At 48.3% G+C, this 18,371-nt stretch overlaps 1 long non-coding RNA gene across 2 annotated transcripts in view; it reads right to left on the bottom strand.

Moving 5' to 3' along the window:
* LOC134969885 (uncharacterized) overlaps positions 1–15,071 on the bottom strand; it is a 175,060-nt gene extending 159,989 nt beyond the window's left edge. For both annotated transcript variants that reach the window (XR_010189544.1, XR_010189545.1), the window contains exon 1: positions 15,016–15,071. This is a non-coding gene — a long non-coding RNA (uncharacterized LOC134969885). The remainder of the gene's footprint in view (positions 1–15,015) is intronic.
* Positions 15,072–18,371: the final 3,300 nt, after the last annotated feature.

Genomic DNA, 18,371 nt, shown 5'->3' with positions numbered 1-18,371 from the left:
TTAAATCCAGAAGTGTTTCACATGCTGGTCCAGAAGTAGGGTTACCCGCAAGTAAACCTGATGGCATCTCGCCACAATTATCAAACGCCCCAGTACGTGTCCAGAATGAGAGATCCAAAGGCAGTGGCGGTTGATGCTCTCACAATCAAGTGGCCATACAGTCTCATGTATCTGTTTCCACCGTTTTCCGCTGCTCCCTCTGTTGCTAAAACGGATCAAAAGAGAGTCCGTCACAGTCATACTAGTGGCGCCTCATTGGCCTCGGAGAGCTTGGTTTTCGGATCTCCGCGGTCTACTCGCGGACGTTCCTTGGCCGCTCCCACTGCGTCCGGACCTGTTACAACAGGGTCCGTTCTTTTTCTCCGATTTAGCGCGGCTGCGTTTGACGGAGTGGCTGTTGAGACAGCCCTCTTAAAAAGAGAGGGCATTCCAGAATAGGTTATACCAACCATGTTACGAGCTAGGAAGCCGGTTACGGCAGCTCATTATTACAGAATTTGGCGTGCCTATATAGGTTGGTGTGAAGTTCGGAAGTTTCCGACATAATCTTTCATGTTATCCCGTCTTTTGTTATGTCTACAGATGGGGTTAGATGGAGGTCGGCGTTTATCCACACTAAAGGTGCAGATATCTGCGTTGTCAATTTATTTTCAAAGAAGATTGGCTCTATTGCCGTCAGTACACACCTTTATGCAGGGTGTCCTCAAAGTACAGCCTCCATTTCACTCCACTTACTGCGCCATGGGACTTGAATCTGGATTTAGATTTCTTATAGTCTTTTTGTTTCGAACCCTTACAACAAGTGGATATTAAGTTTCTCACTTGGGAAACAATTTCTCTCCTAGCCTTAGCTTCGGCAGGGCGGGTTTCAGTTTTGGGTGCCTTGTCATGCAAGCCACCGTATTTAGTGTTTCATAATGACAGAACGGAATTTTAGACGAATCCCGCTTTCCTGCCAAAAGTAGGGTCCTCTTTTCACATCAATCATCCAATAGTAGTTCCTGTGTTAACAGGAGATTCTGGAATTTTGGTTGTGGTACGCGCATTACGAGTTTATGTATTCCGAACGTCTACAGTTCCTAAGACGGATACGTTGTTATTCTCTATGATGCGGCCAAGATGGGTTGGCCACCTTCTAAGCAGACCTTATCCAGATGGATAAAACTGACCATACGTCAGGCTTACCTTCAAGTTAGATTACAGCCGCCTACATCAGTAACAGCTCATTCCACACGTTCTCCGGGAATGTCATGGGCAGCTGGTCGTGGAGTTCTACGACACAGCTTTGCAGTGCGGCTACATGGTCTTCAGTGCACATGTTTGTGCGCTTTTACAGGTTTGATATTTTTGCGGCATCAGCATCTAGCTTTGGCCGTCTAGTGTTACAGGTGCCAAACAGCTCTCCCGCCCAGGGGGGAAACTTTGGTACGTCCCTAGAGTACTCCAGTGACCCCTAGTGGATGAAAAAGAAAATAGGATTTTGGTACTTACCAGGTAAATCCTTTTCTTTGAATCCATAGGGGGCACTGGACGCCCACCCAGAGCAGTTGATTACCTGGTTGTGGTAAGTGCAGGGAATTTTATGGTAACACACTCTTACCGACTGTTTCAAATTAGAAATTCTATCGGGTTGGTGTCAACTGTTAGTTGTCAGTTTCGTTTTGTGTCAACTTTATTGTTGTCCGTTTTTGGTTATATGTATTTCTCCATTGTCAACCTCTATAGCTCCAGTTCGGCTCAGTAAAAAACACTGAGGTACTCAGAACTATTCAGTGCCTAGTTCCTGTGGAACCGTCCATATCCCTAGAGTACTCCAGTGCCCCCTATGGATTCAAAGAAAAGGATTTACCTGGTAAGTACCACAATCCTATTTTCCTCTGCGGACACGATATCCAGCCGGGATAAATTCTGTAATCATAGAGAAGATTTCTCAGACGTGACAAGTCTTTGTGGAGTGTCGCAATTGGACATGTTGGCGTCTCGCCTCAGCGAGAGGCCTCGAGGAGATTGTTCCAGGTTAAGGGACACTCAAGATATAACAGTGGACATCCTCGTGACACCGTGGGTGTTTTTAGTCGGTCTAGGTGGCCTCCCCGCTTTCACTTTTCTGACAGTGGTAAGCGTAAGATGATTGAAGGTTCCGATGATCCTCTTAAATCCGGTCTAGCCAGCGAGGGTTGGCTATCCAGTTTTCATGGTTTACTCATAGAAAATTACTGCCCTCTTCCTTTACGTGAGATAATGTTACAACAAGATCAGGGCGTGTGTCAGGACTTACCGCGGCTGCGTCTGACGGCGGGGCGGTTAAATGTCAGATCCTAAGCCGAACGGGTGTTCCCAGTGAGGTCGTTTCTTCAATTCTTCAGGCTAGGAAAGAACTGACGGCACAGCGTTACCACCGTTGTTGGAGTAATTAGGTGTCTCGGTGTGTATCCAGGAAGGCTCCTATGGAGGACTTTCAACTAGGTCGTGCTTATCCATACTTTACAAGCCGATGTGGAGGCAAGCCTAATAAGTTTCTTTACGAAATTTCTCTCTTGGAAAGTGGTCAGGCTATTGGCTTTGACGTCCGCAAGGCGGGTGTCGGAAGTGGTGGTTTTGTTTCACAAGAGCCTTGTTTGGTCTTTCAGGTGGATAGAGAGGAATTGAGTACTCGGTTGGTAGTTGTACCAAGAGTGGTTTCTGGGTTTCGCAGAAATCGGCCTATTTTAATGCCGGGGGTTACTTAGGCATTAGCTGGTTCAAATTCCCTTGATCTAGCCAGGGATTTGAGTATGTAGGTCATCAATTTGGCTCAGTTTGGAGAAACAGAGGCCCTGTTTGTCTGGTATGTTCCCAGCTTGATTTGGGAGACTGCTTTATGCAGTCACTTACATGCTGAATCTGTGATGCGGTTTGGCATGTTCGTTCTACGGCTGCTTTGCCGTCACCGAAGTCGGTGGAGGTTTTTTCTTTTGGGAAGATGGGCTTTTCTTGGGCGGATGCCCAAGGAGTCTCGGCGGTTCAACTTTGCCGAGCGAATTCTTGGTCGGGGTCAAACGCTTTTGCTATGCTCTACAAGTTTGATACCCTGATTTTTGGGGACCTTATGTTTGCTCATTCGGTGCTGCAGAGTCGTCCGCACTCTCCCGCCCATTTTGGAGCTTTGGTATAAACCCCATGGTCCTTTTGGAGTCCCCAGCATCCTCTAGGACGTATGAGAAAATAGGATTTTGGTACCTACCGGTAAATCCTTTTCTCTTAGTCCGTAGAGGATGCTGGGCGCCCGTCCCGGTGCGTACGGTATCTGCAGTTATTGCTTTTGGTTGCACCCTGGTGGTGTGTCTTCTCTGTCTGGCGGTTGCTACCGTTGGTCATGATATCGCATGCGGGGTCTTATTTTTGCTTCTGTGGACACACGGGTTGTGTTACATATTCTCTCAGCATGTGGCTGTGTTTGTTCATGCCGTTGGCTGGTATTCTACTGAATGCCACGTTCTACGGTGTGTTTGCGGTGTGAGCTGGTATGGCACTCACCGTGTTTATAACAATAAATTCTTTCCTCGAAATTGTCCATCTCTCCTGGGCACAGTTTTCTAACTGAGGTCTGGAGGAGGGGCATAGAGGGAGGAGCCAGTTCACACCCAGTTTAAGTCTTTATAGTGTGCCCAGCCTCCTGCGGATCCGTCTATACCCCATGGTCCTTTTGGAGTCCCCAGCATCCTCTACGGACTAAGAGAAAAGGATTTACAGGTAGGTACCAAAATCCTATTTTTTACCAACATGCTCTACTGGGCCAGTGTCAACACACAAGAGTGAGGGCAGTGGTATGGGGAGAGAGGGAGGAGAAAGAAGTACAGAAGTAGAGGCGGAAAAGGATAAATGGAAGGAAACAATTGAGAAAATGGGGGAGAGAGGGAAAAGTTAAGAAAGAGAAGGAAGGGAGAGAGGGAGGAGAGTGAGGAAGAGGGGTAAAGGGAAAAGAAGGGAGGGTGAGAAGATAGAGTTGGAGAGGATGAGTGCATTAAGGAGAGAGAGGAAGAAAGGAAAAGGGAGAGTGAGGGGGAGGATAAGAGAAAAAGGGGGAGAGGGAGAAGATGAGGAGAGAGGAAGCGAAAGAGGACAGGCATTGAGGTAAGGAGAGAGGCAGAGAAAAAGGGTGTTGATGGTGAGAGGGACAGAGGGTAGGGGAAGAGGAAGAAAGGGGAAGAGATACAGTGATAAAGAGATGATGGTGAGAAAAAGAAGGTAGAGATATGAGGTCCATGGTGAATGGGATATGGTACAGAAGAGAAGGAGAGAGTGAGGGGAATTGGTACAGTGATGAGAGAGTGAGAAAGGATGGGTGGGACCTTGGGAGAGAGAGAGAGAAAGGGTCTGGGGGCGGGACTGTGTGATCGGAGGGGAAGAGAGAGAAAGGGTGTGGAGGGCGGGACCATGAGAGAGAAAGGGGGAGAGAGAAAAGAAGTTATTTGAATTAAAGAGGAACAAGGAGAGGGGCAGGGAGCCAGATAAAGGGGTAGGGATGGGGGTAAGGAGAGGGATAGGGAAAGATCTGATTACCCCTGAAGATACAGCTGTACAATATGCTTTCCCTGTAACTTATGTTTACATCCAAAGCATCACAATGTTGTATTTTATGACAGTGCTTAATGTGCATTCTCCTGTAAGCAGAGGCGTAACTAGGGTAGGGCGAGTGGGGCACGTGCCCTGGGCGCATTGGCAGGCCCAGCAGAGGGGGGCGCCGCCGGCGCCAAGGCATTATGCCCAGTCGCGCCTGTCACCCATTTGCGCAGCGTCTCTCCCTCCTCTCAATGTCCTCCCCGCCGCTGCCAGCAGTGCTGCGTGTGTCCGGTCTCCGGCGGCGTTAGCCAATCAGAGCTTGCAGGCCGGCTCCTGATTGGCTGCCTGTCCGCGAGCTCTGATTGGCTAACGAACCGGCGCCACATAGCTGCCGCCGGAGACCTGGAGTGTTGAGGGGCAGGAGAGGCGCTACGCTGCGCTCTCCTCCCCTCACATAGCACAGCCACAGAGGGAACGGGAAGGAAGCGGTGAGTGACCGGGGGGGGGGGGGGGGGGGGGGGGGGGGCGGCATGTATCTGGCACTGTGGGGCATGTAACTGGCACTGTGGGGCATGTAACTGGCACTGTTGGGCATGTATCTGGCACTGTGGGGCAAGGTAACTGGTACTGTGGGGCAATGTATCTGGCACTGTGGGGCATGTATCTGGCACTGTGGGGCATGTATCTGGCACTGTGGGGCAATGTAACTGGTACTGTGAGGCATGTATCTGGCACTGTGGGGCATGTTCCTGGCACTGTGGGGCATGTGTATGGCACTGTGGGGCATGTGTATGGCGCTGTGGGGCATTGTAACTGGCACTGTGGGGCATTGTAACTGGCACTGTGGGGCAATGTATCTGGCACTGTGGGGCATGTAACTGGGACTGTGGGGCATTGTAACTGGCACTGTGGGTCATTGTATCTGGCACTGTGGGCGCTGTATCTGTCACTGTGGATCTGACACTGTGGGGCATTGTATCTGGTGCTGTGGGGCATTGTATCTGGCGCTGTGGGGCGCTGTATCTGTCACTGTGTATCTGGCACTGTGGGGCACACTGTATCTGGCACTGTGTATCTGGCACTGTGGGGCACTGTGTATCTGGCACTGTGGGGCAATTGTGTATTTGGCACTGTGTAAAAAGGGGACTCTGCATGCGTACTGTGCAAAAATTGAATGAAGGTGTGCTGAGAGTCGACACAAGGGGTAGGTGATAGTGTGCTGAGTGGCGACACAGGGGGTAGGTGATAGTGTGCTGAGAGGCGACACAGGGGGTAGGTGATAATCATGTTGGCACGCCCCACTTTCAGTGACCACACCCCTTCTGGTGCGTGGTCACGGCCATTTCTTTCGGCGCGCGCCTATACTTCTTTTGGTGTGGTTTTTTTTTTTTTTGGGGGGGGGGGGGGGGCGCACCACTTTTCATCTTGCCCTGGGCTCCGAAAACCCTAGTTACGCCTCTGCCTGTAACTCTGGAAGCGGATATAGAATATATATTGTACAGACCAGAAATTAAGTTGGAATATCGGTGTATCCAGCATTTCTCAATAGTGAATGGAAGCCCTCTGCAATGGAATCAGGAGAGTTTCACGCTCATCTCCTCTCGTGTCTCTTCTATGGGCACAGAACCTTGTTCTGCTACAGAGCATTAAATAGATCATTTCTAACAGTTGTATGTTTTAATAAGGACATTCGTCACAGCAGTTAGAATTTGGCCCCATTGCAATCTCCCAATAATCCCTGACCCCTTCTCTTACGGCGTCTCTCCTCCCAGCTGGCCATCACTTTCTGTCATTTCAGACACCTTTTCTCTATATACGCAACAATAATCTGTGCTTCACCAGGATCTCGTTACTCTCCGGTCTCTGCCCATTAAAGAGCGGTGAAAATTCCTATTAATAATAGAACTGGACCCAACTTTCCAATCTTCATGCCAGAATGAAAAATGTTGACCCTTTGGGAGTTTATGAAACCGCTCGACGGAGCAGATTTTCAATTGTGTAACAAGTGAAGCTTGTAAATGTGTTTCCTCCACGTTCCCCCCATGACATTTATTATCTATTTCTGTGTGTGTGTAACCACTAAGAGCAGTATACGGCTCATTCACACACATACATTCCATATATACTGTTCTTTTATACCCAGGTTAGAAAACCACCTGTTTTTTCTCCAATGAAGACATGTTGCGCCATTTATGAGCTGATGCGAAGTGAGCGATATGTGCCATTTGCGCAGCAAATTTTCTGTGACTTCACACTGTGCATCATCAGAAAGCGAATGAATGCTTCTGTGAGTATACAGAACCACACACTTTACCTTACATCAAACCGTGCATACAGAAGTGAAACGCGGGTGTGAGGGGCATTCCCACAAATACACTCTAATGATGGTGGCAAGTTTTGTGGAGCTGTATGCAGGGCTTCAAGTGGTCCTGGTGAGGTGGTGGAACTCATGGAGGAGGACCATGGAGGCACCAGGACCTGAGGAAGGAGTAGGTGGCTGCAGCTCATCAGTAACACTAGTGCCGCCTGTATCATCGATTGACGCAGATGATGGGGTGGGCTTTTCTGTTGGAACTACTGTGCAGGGCAATGGAGATGGTGGAACTAGTTCCCCCTACCATTACAGGTGGTGGAACTCGGTTCCACCTCCCCCCCCCCCCCCCCTACACACACACACACTTTAACCCTTGGCTGTATGTATATTGAGATGTGAATTACTCTATAAACATGAAGAAATGCAGCTATTTTTCTATGCTCTACAGTGGCAAACGCAGGATTTGCATGGGGGGGTTTCCAGAACTGGGCGGAGCCAATCACGGGGGTGGGGACTGAGGTAACCCAGTATATGCTGGGTCCGTAAAACTAGTGTGTCTGTGTGTGTGTGTGTGTGTGTGTGTGTATATATATATATATATATCTACACATATATATATATGTATATATATATACATATATCTACACACACACATATATATATATATATATACATACACACACACATACATATACACGGGTGGTCTTCAGTATGCCGGCGGTTGGGCTCCCGGCGACCAGTATACCGGCGCCGGGAGCCTGACCGCCGGCATACCGACACTTATTCTCCCTCGTGGGGGTCCACGACCCCCCTGGTGGGAGAATAGAATAGTGTGGTGCGCGTAGCGTGGCGAGCGCAGCGAGCCCGCAAGGGGCTCATTTGCGCTCGCCACACTGTTGGTAAGCCGGCGGCCGGCCTCCCGGCGCCGGTATGCTGGTCGCCGGGAGGCCGGCCGCCGGGAGATCGTAGTGAACCCATATACACATATACATAGCATATTAAACATGCATACATATATATATATATACACACACATACAGTACACATATATATACACATGTATATATATATATCATATGTGTGTGTGTTTATATGTATGTATGTATGTATGTATATACATGTGTATATATGTAGGCACATGGATATATATGTACTATAATTAAAATAAAGTAAACTTTTATTGCACTTGCAAGTGCCACCAGGAAGACAGCAGGCTGCAGAGGACGCTAGACAGTCATTAATAATACTCATGCAGCTAAAAAAAAAAAGAAAAAAATGTTCTTTTTTAAGTGGAGGGGGGTTTCTGGGTACTCGGAAACCCCCCCTGGGTGCGCCACTGCTCTATTTGTGTTGGAGTAAATTGCACCCATTTTGCTACCAAATCTTCTTCAGTTACTTAGTGGCTGATCCTGAGAGGCTGAAGCTGTGGAAATCTTATTTACTACCGTATACTAATTCCAGTATCTGTTCAGCAAATGCAGAGGCTTGTGCGTGTGTGACCGGAAACCTGTGACACGCAACCCCAACACCAGCCACCGCAACTATATCTGCTTTTGCACCAGCTCCATGCTAGGCTGCAAAATGGCTTTAGTTACTACAGCCGAGCTTCTTTGCGATCTGTAGTCCGTAGCAGTGGCAGAACTACAGGGTGGCTAGGCTGGCAAATGTCCATGGGGCCCACAAGGTGAAGAAGACCCACTGAGCTCTGGCATCTGGATAGGCCCAAAGCCGCAGCCTGGATTTCCTGACTCCCGGATCATCGATTACTGTCACCACGCTGACGCTGCTGTCTGCAGGGTCCACCTGACACCCCCCCCCCCCTCACTGTCTGCTGCTTACCTGAGAAAGCTCCTCTATCATTGGGGTACGTCTGTGGAGTTTAGTGTCCCCACAGGTACCCCCGCGACTGCTCGTTGGTGTGTCTGTCCCTTGGAATCGCTTTTCTCACCACCATTCTGTACAGCTCCGTTCTCGTCTGTCGGTTATGTATGGTTCCGCAGCTGCACATGTAGACCTAAAGGGTTATAGAAATCAAATAGGAGGCCCACCTTGAGAGATTGCCATGGGCCTCCAAGCCTCTAGTTACGTCACTGGCCCATAGGCTACAAAGCCATCTGAAGATGATGTTAGTTACCGGCGTCAACTTTAATAAACTGGGGATTTAAGCAGCCTTTATGGAAACGTATATGCAGTCCGATATTGGGGACTGCACCAGATCTCTGATATATACTGCGGTTTCCCCTAGATACACCCAGGAGATACTTCATATTTTTGTGGGTTCCCCCCTTGCAAAGTGAATTTGGGGGATATCCCGTATATTTTCTGTAATGAGTATGCCCCTTACAGTTTCTAATGAGAAAAGCATCCGGTTAGTGGATTTACCATCCTCACCCCTCTTAACAGAACATCACATAGAGGGTATACAGTTTCCCATTGAGCACATTATCAATAAACATTCCTACCTCATCTCACCAATCAAAACATTTTATGGTTATCGGCAGGGTTGTAGGGGCAATGTCACACCTGGGTGATTGGGGAGGCGTGGAAAAATCCTGGGGGCACCGCAACCGCAGTTCAAAAAAAGAAAACTAATACAGTACGTTTAGCATCACTTCATACTGTCAGGTCTGCAGTGGGCTATGTTCCTGGTTGTGACACTTGTGGAAATAGGAAGCCAGAAACTTGGAGGTGTTAAGTAGTTTCTGCGCATGAGGAGTATTGAGAATTGAGGCTAATGCCTGTAGGTAGACGGCAGATACAGGGTGATGAGGTCACAGGCAGGTACGAGGGAATTGGCGGATGCCCAGAGCAGAAGAGCAGAGTATAACACACCGGTGGTCTGCTCCAGGTAACCCCGCAATGGATTTGGGGTTTTTATGTGCCCGATGTGTAGGTCACGGCCCCCTGCCTGGGTTTCCCTGTACTGATGTCTGTGAATCTGAATACCAAGGTGGAGAGCTGAAGTTGATGGTCCTGGAAACAGTAGTATACGCTTATCGGACTGGAAATGATGGTGTTGGATTATCAGACTGGAATCAATAGTACTGGATTATTGGACTGGAACCGATAGTACTGGATTATTGGACTGGAACTGAGGGAACTGAATTATCAGACTGGCAGGTACTGATGGCTGCACTGGAACAGTAGGTGTACAGAAGTCAGGCTGAAGTGATGAGCACTAAGTGCTAAGCCGAATTAGCACTAGGAATCAGACTTCGGACAATACAGCAGGAACAGGAGTCAACAGTCTGGAGCCCAGGACGTAGCTCTGTTAAGCAACATTGCTCAAGGCACCTGCAGACTGTCTGTGCAATCCTTATATCCCTCCTGGAGAATGGTGATAGGAGGAACTGATCAGATGACCGCTGCTGGGCTAGGGATTGGTAAAGCAGAGAACAGCAGCAGATTGGTGTGCAGAGTCAGATGACAGCTGCAGAGCCTGTGGTTGGGGAATCTGTAATCAGCTGATTACAAGTGTTTTGGAGGGAACTCTGGTTTGGAGGAAGCATACCCTCCAACATTTTATATATAAAAATTGGTACAAATTAGAAAAGGGGGCGTGGCCACGAGTAAAGGCCACGCCCCTTTTCCTATACTTTCAATGGAAGTTTGGAGAGCCAAAAATCGGTACAGACCATAAAACAAAAGTTACTGTACCTATTAAAAAGGTACAGTTAGAGGGTATGAGGAAGTTGGCCCGAATGCTTGACACTGGAGCCCGAGAATGGGACAGCAGAACAGTCCCTGAAAAACAGGACTATCCTGACAAAAGCAGGACAGTTGGGAAGTGTGCAATACATATACTGTATATAGATACATACATACATAAATCCTTGGAAATTAATAGTTACAATGAAATTTTATTACGTGATCATTTCTCAGGACAAATTCAGATACGTAGCTCAGAGATAATATCGTCTGTTGGTAAAACGGAACATCCTCCAGTATTCCAATAATGTCATTCAGCAATACACAGTATTCAGGATCAAACCACATAAAAAAACTCCACAAGAAACAAAAGGCTACAACAATTGGCAGCTCTGATTTCCCATTATAGTGACTGTCATTCTGTAATGATAATGAGCACTTATTACAGATGCATGGAGCTTTCTCCTTGTAATCTGTCACAGTGTTGGTGATTGCAGCGGACCCTCCGTGCCAGTCCAGTATTGGTTGTTCGCTAATAAGGATTGATAAAATGTAAGGGCCAAAATGTTAAAAATGCTGCTATCGATTAGCACGCACCTTTCTAATGAAAGCGTGGGCCTGGGGATGAACGCTATGGATCATTGTGACAATCCGACCTCAGATTGCGAACAAGGGAGAGTGAGGACAATTAATCCCGCCGAGTCACAAATCGCAAATAAAGGAGTCACTACCTCATTACATCCTGACCTTGCTAAATGGCCTTGAAGCACGGCTGACCTTTCGCTGTTTGAAAAGTTTATAATGTGTCTGATTGAGAAATAACTGCGTTCGCTCTTAATTCCAGGAACTCTCCTTTGTCGGAGAGCGGTGTTGTACTGGATGCGAGCGTTCGCTGCCTGTTAATAACGGGGATTAAGGATGCATTGCTGAGCTAATGAATAAATATAGAGTAAACACCGGCAGAGATTGAAACTTAAAGGAACACAACTAAAAATAGACTTATTCCAGCGAATAAATAATACATCTCACAACTTAATCTGCAGGCAGCAAATACAGGACAAGGGCGTATGATGGGATAAAACCCATGTTTTAGATCCAAATACCCCTATTCTCATAGACGGGATCTGATTTTAATATCTGATCTATAAACCGTGTACAATCTTCAGGCTCAGAATAAGGCAGTTTAAATGGGGAACGTTTACCATTCTGGCTGTCGGGTTGCCGGCGGTCATGTGATGCCGCTGGAATCCCGACTCCACTCAGGAGACCAGTGCGGGATCACCGGCAGCCGACCTCCCGAAGGTACCGGGGTATGGGTTAGGGGCCATTTTACATCATACCACAATGTTTTTCTAACATGGGACAGATCTGCCCAAATAGAACTTGTACAGACATAATTTTGGCACCATAGATGCTCTCTCCGGGAGAGAGCAGCCAGGTCGGCTCAGCAGGGGGGCGGGCTGCGATGTTCCGTGCAGAGGGGGGTGGGCCAGAGACGGAACGGGGTCGTAGCGGAGGCGGGATGGGTGCATAGCTGCGGGATCGCATCATGTAAGCCACGTCCCCACTGTGTAATGCCACTATTACTGGCATTATACAGCAGGGGGCGTGGCTATGATGATGCGATTCAACAAGAATCACGTCATCGCCTGCCTGGACCGCCCACTTTACTCGCTAAGTGGGCGGCCGGGCAGGGGGGGACCCCTGAAATCGGGAGACTTGCCTGCTCTTCCAGGGGGCCGGGAGGGTCACCCGATTTTCGGGAGCCTCCCGGCCATTCCGGGAGAGTAGGCAAGTATGCATAAGATCTTTATCGTCAGTTCAGTTTATCTGGGTGGAGAATGAGCTGGTCATTGGCCTTTGCAACCCATAAAACTCTCCTGTGCCAGCAGCCACAACCCAATCTGTGTGGTGTGTTTGTGTACATGAAATTGTGGTGCCACATTCAATGCATAAAATGTGTGTTATGTAGAGGTTTCTTCCACACAAGAGTAATTACAGCAACAGGCACAGGAGTCTAGTTACAAAGCACTGCTGCTCGGCTGTGGTAACTTGGGGCCTGATTCAGATTAGTACTTAATCCTGATATGCGCATCAGCGTCCTAAATTGCGGTAAGCAGGTCCATTGTCCTTGGCCGACGCCATCTTCCCTGTGATATTCTGGAAGATAGCACATGTGCACAAGAGAGCAATGTCTCTGTCAATGTCAAAGTGTCAGAGTCTTTGTTTTCACTGGGTGGCGCCATCTTCCCGAAGATATCACTGGTAAGATGGGGCCACGGAGGATGAGAGACTCACTTTCCGATACAAGATGAGTATACTTCAGTGCCGCCCGCAGCTGCATCTCCCATAGGTTTCTATGAGGGATGCGATGCTGCCTGATTTAAATATCCGGAATGTGATGCATTCCCGATATTGGTGCCGCCAGCTACCGCCATCTGAAGATGGACTACACATCACATTCCTAACCGGAGGGTTCCCTGGAAGTGGCCGCCGTGCAGCGTGTGCGTGCACCGGACCGCCAGCCAGCACATCACAGGGACGGAGCCCTTGTCCCTGAAGGTGTTGGAAGATATATCCAGATGATAGGATCACATTGGGCAGTAAGATTCTACCCAGATCCCATTTTGGGCCTAATTCAAGGTTGATTGCAATACAACATTTTCCTCTAATGGCCAAAGCCATGTGCAGTGCAGGGGGGCAGATGTAACATGTGCAGAGAGAGTTAGATTTGGGTGGGGTGTGTTCAAACTGAAATCTAAATTGCAGTGTAAAAATAAAGCAGCCAGTATTTACCCTGCACAGAAACATGTGAGCAAGTCGCCGCAATTGCACACAGAAGTTAATGGGGGCTGCATATTTGCCGAATTTACCAATCATTCATTTCTTATTGCTGTGAATAACGGCTATAAGAAATTGTAATCATCAGATCTAGAACCTGATAATAAATATGCGCCTAAGCGTAAGGTGGCAAACGAGCAAAATGCGCAATCCAGAAAACATGCAATGAAATACGCTTAAGACCAGATGAGACCCCAAATGCTCACTATTAGGGCAGAGGAACGTTGTGTTCTTATTTGGGACGACCTGTGTATTTGGAATCCTAGTGGGAAAAGAGCAGCGGGCACTGCATATAGGTGGTCATTCCGAGTTGATAGCTCGCTAGCAGTTTTTTGCAGTCGTGCAAACGCTATGCCGCCGCCCACTGGGAGTGTATTTTAGCTTAGCAGAAGTGCGAATGAAAGGATCACAGAGCGGCTACAAAGTTTTTTTTGTGCAGTTTCAGAGTAGCTCAAAACCTACTCAGCGCTTGCGATCACTTCCGACTGTTCAGTTCCTGTTTTGACGTCACAAACACACCCTGCGTTCGCCCAGCCACACCTGCGTTTTTCCTGGCACGCCTGCGTTTTTCCTGGCACGCCTGTGTTTCTGAACACTCCCTGAAAACGGTCAGTTGACACCCAGAAACGCCCACTTCATGTCAGTCACTCTGCGGCCAGCAGTGCGACTGAAAAGCTTCGCTAGACCCTGTGTGAAACTATATCGTCTGTTGTAATAGTACATCGCGCGTGCGCATTGCGAAGCATGCGCAGAAGTGCCATTTTTTAGCCTCATCGCTTCACAGCTAAGGAATGTAGGTAGCGATCAACTCGGAATGACCACCATAGTCCATACTTTACGGGTTTCTATGCTGTTAGACAATACGTATAATGCATTTTGTCTCATGATTTGAGTCCTTCATGCTCTTTTTTCCATGGAGTTTGCAGCCAGGTGTGACAAATATTTCTGCATTTCACACAGATTTCACACAACCAAAACCAGGGAATGTTTCGTCTGACTGCACAAATAGGAACTAACCTTCCCATGATGAGTTTTATTCAGCGCTTGCCTTGGAGAGATTTACAGCACAGCTCCGAGCACTGATTGAGCTAATACTACTCAGTGGCGTCACCTAGTGGTAAACCCAGAGAATCTCTCAGCTTTCATTAGCTGGAATTCGCACTCACCAATCAGCTCAGAATTCTGTTACTCTTTATTCTGGATTCCTGTTTATCCACAAAATAAATATTTCTATACATATTATATCAGAAGCCGATATGACTAGGGTTTAATTTAATCTGTAAATATTTTATACGAGTGGGAATTTACTTCACATAAAAAACTTCAATGTGTTGCATCGTCTTTGTAACATATTTATTAAAGAACGTCTGTTTTTGGAGGATACAAAAAAATATTAGTGATTCCCAGGATTTAAGAAGAATGGACAGCAGCAAATATTGCTAATATATGCTGTGATCCCTCCATTTCCGACGGCAAGGCAGCCCCATAGGTTTCCAACCGCAAAGCAGCTTCCATATGAGCGCTTGGCCTCAACTACTAATGTCTATGGGCAGGGCCGGATTAAGGTCTGTGGGGGCCCCCGGGCAACACATTTGTGGGGGCCCCACACACTGTCCTCACAACTGCAAAAAAAAAAAAAAAAAACATCGGAGTTGCAGTACAGCATTTACCTGTCTCCTCTCCGTCCTCCTCGGCAGCTGAGCTGTTCCTTTACTGCTGCTGCTGCCGCCGAGGAGCTTCACTCACAGCAGTGTGAAGTCTCGCAAGATAATGTAAAATCTCACGAGACTTCACACTGCAGTGAGTGAAGCTCCTCGGCAGCCGCAGCTGTAATGGAATGCCTCAGCTGCCGAAGAGGACGGAGAGGAGACAGGAAAATGCTGTACTCCTAGGGCCTAATTCTGAGTTGATCGCAGCAGGAACTTTTTTAGCAGTTGGGCAAAACCATGTGCACTGCAGGGGAGGCAGATATAACGGGTGTGGTTCATCAAATCGACAGTGTCTAGGTCGACAATGTTTAGGTCGACCACTATAGGTCGACAGTTACTAGGTCGACATGGATGGAAGGTCAACAGGGTTTCTAGGTCGACATGTGCTAGGTCGACAGGTCTAGAGGTCGACATGAGGACTTTTTTTTTTTTTTTTTGTCGTTTTCTTCGTAGAGTGACCGGGATCCCAAATTAGTGCACCGCGTCCCCTCGCATGGCTCGCTTCGCTCGCCATGCTTCGGGCATGGTGCCTTCGCTCCGCTACCGCTTCGCTCGGCACACTTTACCGTTCCAATCGTAGTCCACGTGGATCGTTAAGTATGAAAAAATTCAAAAAAAGAAAAAACATGTGAAAAACTCATGTCGACCTTTAGACCTGTCGACCTAGCACATGTCGACCTAGAAACCCTGTCGACCTTCCATCCATGTCGACCTAGTGACTGTCGACCTATAGTGGTCGACCTAAACATTGTCGACCTAGACACTGTCGATCTTCAGACCGGATCCCGATATAACGTGCAGAGAGAGATAGATTTGGGTGTGGTGAGTTCAATCTGCAATCTAAATTGCAGTGTAAAAATAAAGCAGCCAGTATTTACCCTGCACAGAAACAAAATAACCCACCCAAATCTAACTCTCTGCAAATGTTATATCTGCCCCCCCCCCCCCCCCTGCAGTGCACATGGTTTTGCCCAACTACTAAAAAATTTCCTGCTGCGATCAACTTGGAATTTCCCCCCTACTCCGATGTTTTTTTTGCAGTTGTGAGGACAGTGTGTGGGGGCCCCGGGACGACCGCCCCTTCCACCCCGCCGTTAATCCGGCTCTGTCTGTGGGCTACTATAACACATTTTTTAGCAGAGCGGGATTCTTAGAATCCCTCTCCTTTGGCCCCCGCTAATGCATGTGCCTACTGACGGCCGTACGTGTGTAGTACAAATGCTGACACCAAACCCGGAAACACAGTGATGGTTCTGCATCAGGACAGGTCGATCAGAGCCCATTTCCCGGCAAGAGCACAATGCTAAAATCCACAGAAAAATATTTTTTTCCTTTGCGAAAATTGTTTATCACATATGTATTAAAAATGCGGATTGTCATAAACAGGGAGCTATCTAATTGAAAGAAACCTTTTTGGGCATTAAAATAACTAGCAAGGAGAAAACACCAAATTCTAAAGCTTTCAGATAGTGTATTTTGTGGGTGAAGTTTGCGCTAAAGTCTTATTAAAAAGGATGTTCCAGACTCAGAATAAGGGGCCTATTTATCACCATCCGCATCCAGGATGCGGATGACAGGTGATAAAATCGCCCAAACTCGCACTGCGATAATTGATTACATCGCAGGGATGTATCAATTATCGCATACAGGAACAGAGCTTGCAGTTAAGCTCTGTCCCTGCGATGACACTCCGCAGCATCATTGGGGTATTTTTCGTAAAAAATACCCCGATGTCCTGCTGCGCATGCACCGCCCCCGCCAACATTGCCACTACCCCCGCCGCCCTGTCGTTCCCCCCCCCCATCACGACTACCCCCGCGCACCACAGACCTCCCCCCCAGCAGATCAATATACTCACCTGTCCAGGGAGCTGGTCCGCGCTGCTTCTGCTGGGCTGCCCGGCGCCGGATCCTGTGCGCTGCGGTGACCCGCGGTGCTGTAAAGTGCGCTGCCGCTTTGCAGCATCACTTTACTGCGGGGACCCTGCGCCCGGCAGTGCTCACCGGAGCAACGGACACCGCCTCCCTGGACAGGTGAGTATGTTTTGTGGTTTTTTTTTTTCTACACTGTGATCAGTTTGTGTGTTCATCGGACACACATGGCTGACCACTGGAGCGGAGAAAGCTGGGCAAATGCCTCCCCATCGCAGTGCTGCCCTGTGATCTTGCCAGCCTGAGCTGGGGAGATTATCACAGGGCACACTGCGGTATTTTTTTACATAATTTTTTTGAGTAAATATGGTCAGATCGCATTTCCCATTATAAGTATGGAGAATGCAATGTGGCTTACTAAAAAAAGTGAATTAAAGGGTAAACTGCTCCAAATGCCCTTTAATACATTTGTCACGATCCGGGTAATTATTAGTCACCACTTCTTACCTTCCAAGTGTCTCCTGAGACTGGCCCAGCGCTCCAAGCCTGGATTCCTCCTGCGCTGTCTGCGTGCAGCGTGCTGTACAACTTTGCTTCGGTCTTCCCTCCGTGATCCCAGCAGCGCTGTCATGGCAACTACACAGTAAATCCCTCCTGTCATATTGAATGGCGTCTCCTGCCCTCCGCGGCCTCCGCCGCCATTACTGCAGATTCCCACATGTTAGTTCAAACAGACTTTCCCTCCAGAATCAAACATGGGTGCAGCCATGTCTGGATTCATCACATGTCACTTTCCAGCCTATCCGCTGTGCTCTGGACTCTGCCTGATTGCTCAGCCAATACCTGCTTCCCAGCTGGTATAAATATCCTGCATCAAGGCTGCCTAATTGTCAGTGCTTTGGTTGTCTAACCCAGTGATACATCTCACTCCTGTCTGTGGATGTTCCAGCTTGTACTTCCAGGTATTCCAGCTCCTGTGATCTCGCTCCACTAAGAGACCCTGCATCGGTTACCATCCTGCGGTGCTGCCTGACTCCAGCAGTGTTCCTGCATTGCATCCTGTGTCCTGCAGTGATCCATCACCGGCTTCCAGCATTCAGCGTTGTTCCAGAGTCGCTTCCAGCGGTGTACCAGTATCACTCCTAGCTCTTATTGCCTACAAACATCGCTCTCCGTGATCCACAGTGACTTCATCACCAGCTTCCAGCTTCCAACATTGTTCCAGTATTGCTTCCAGCTTCCAGCGGTGTTCCTGGGTCACTCCCAGCTCTCATTTCCTACCAACATCGCTCTCCGTGATCCACAGTGACTTCATCACCAGCTTCCAGCGTTGCTCCAATCTCGCTTCCAGCTTCCAGCGGTGTTCCTGGGTCACTCCCAGCTCTCAGCAGTGTTCTGTATCGCTCTCCATCTCCAGCGGTGTTCCAGCATCGATCCGTTCATCAT

Source organism: Pseudophryne corroboree, chromosome 11 (genome assembly GCF_028390025.1).
Source record: "Pseudophryne corroboree isolate aPseCor3 chromosome 11, aPseCor3.hap2, whole genome shotgun sequence".
NCBI classification, from domain to species: domain Eukaryota; kingdom Metazoa; phylum Chordata; class Amphibia; order Anura; family Myobatrachidae; genus Pseudophryne; species Pseudophryne corroboree.
The sequence above is the reverse complement of the archived record's forward strand: the minus strand, read 5'-3'. Positions and strand labels throughout refer to the sequence as shown.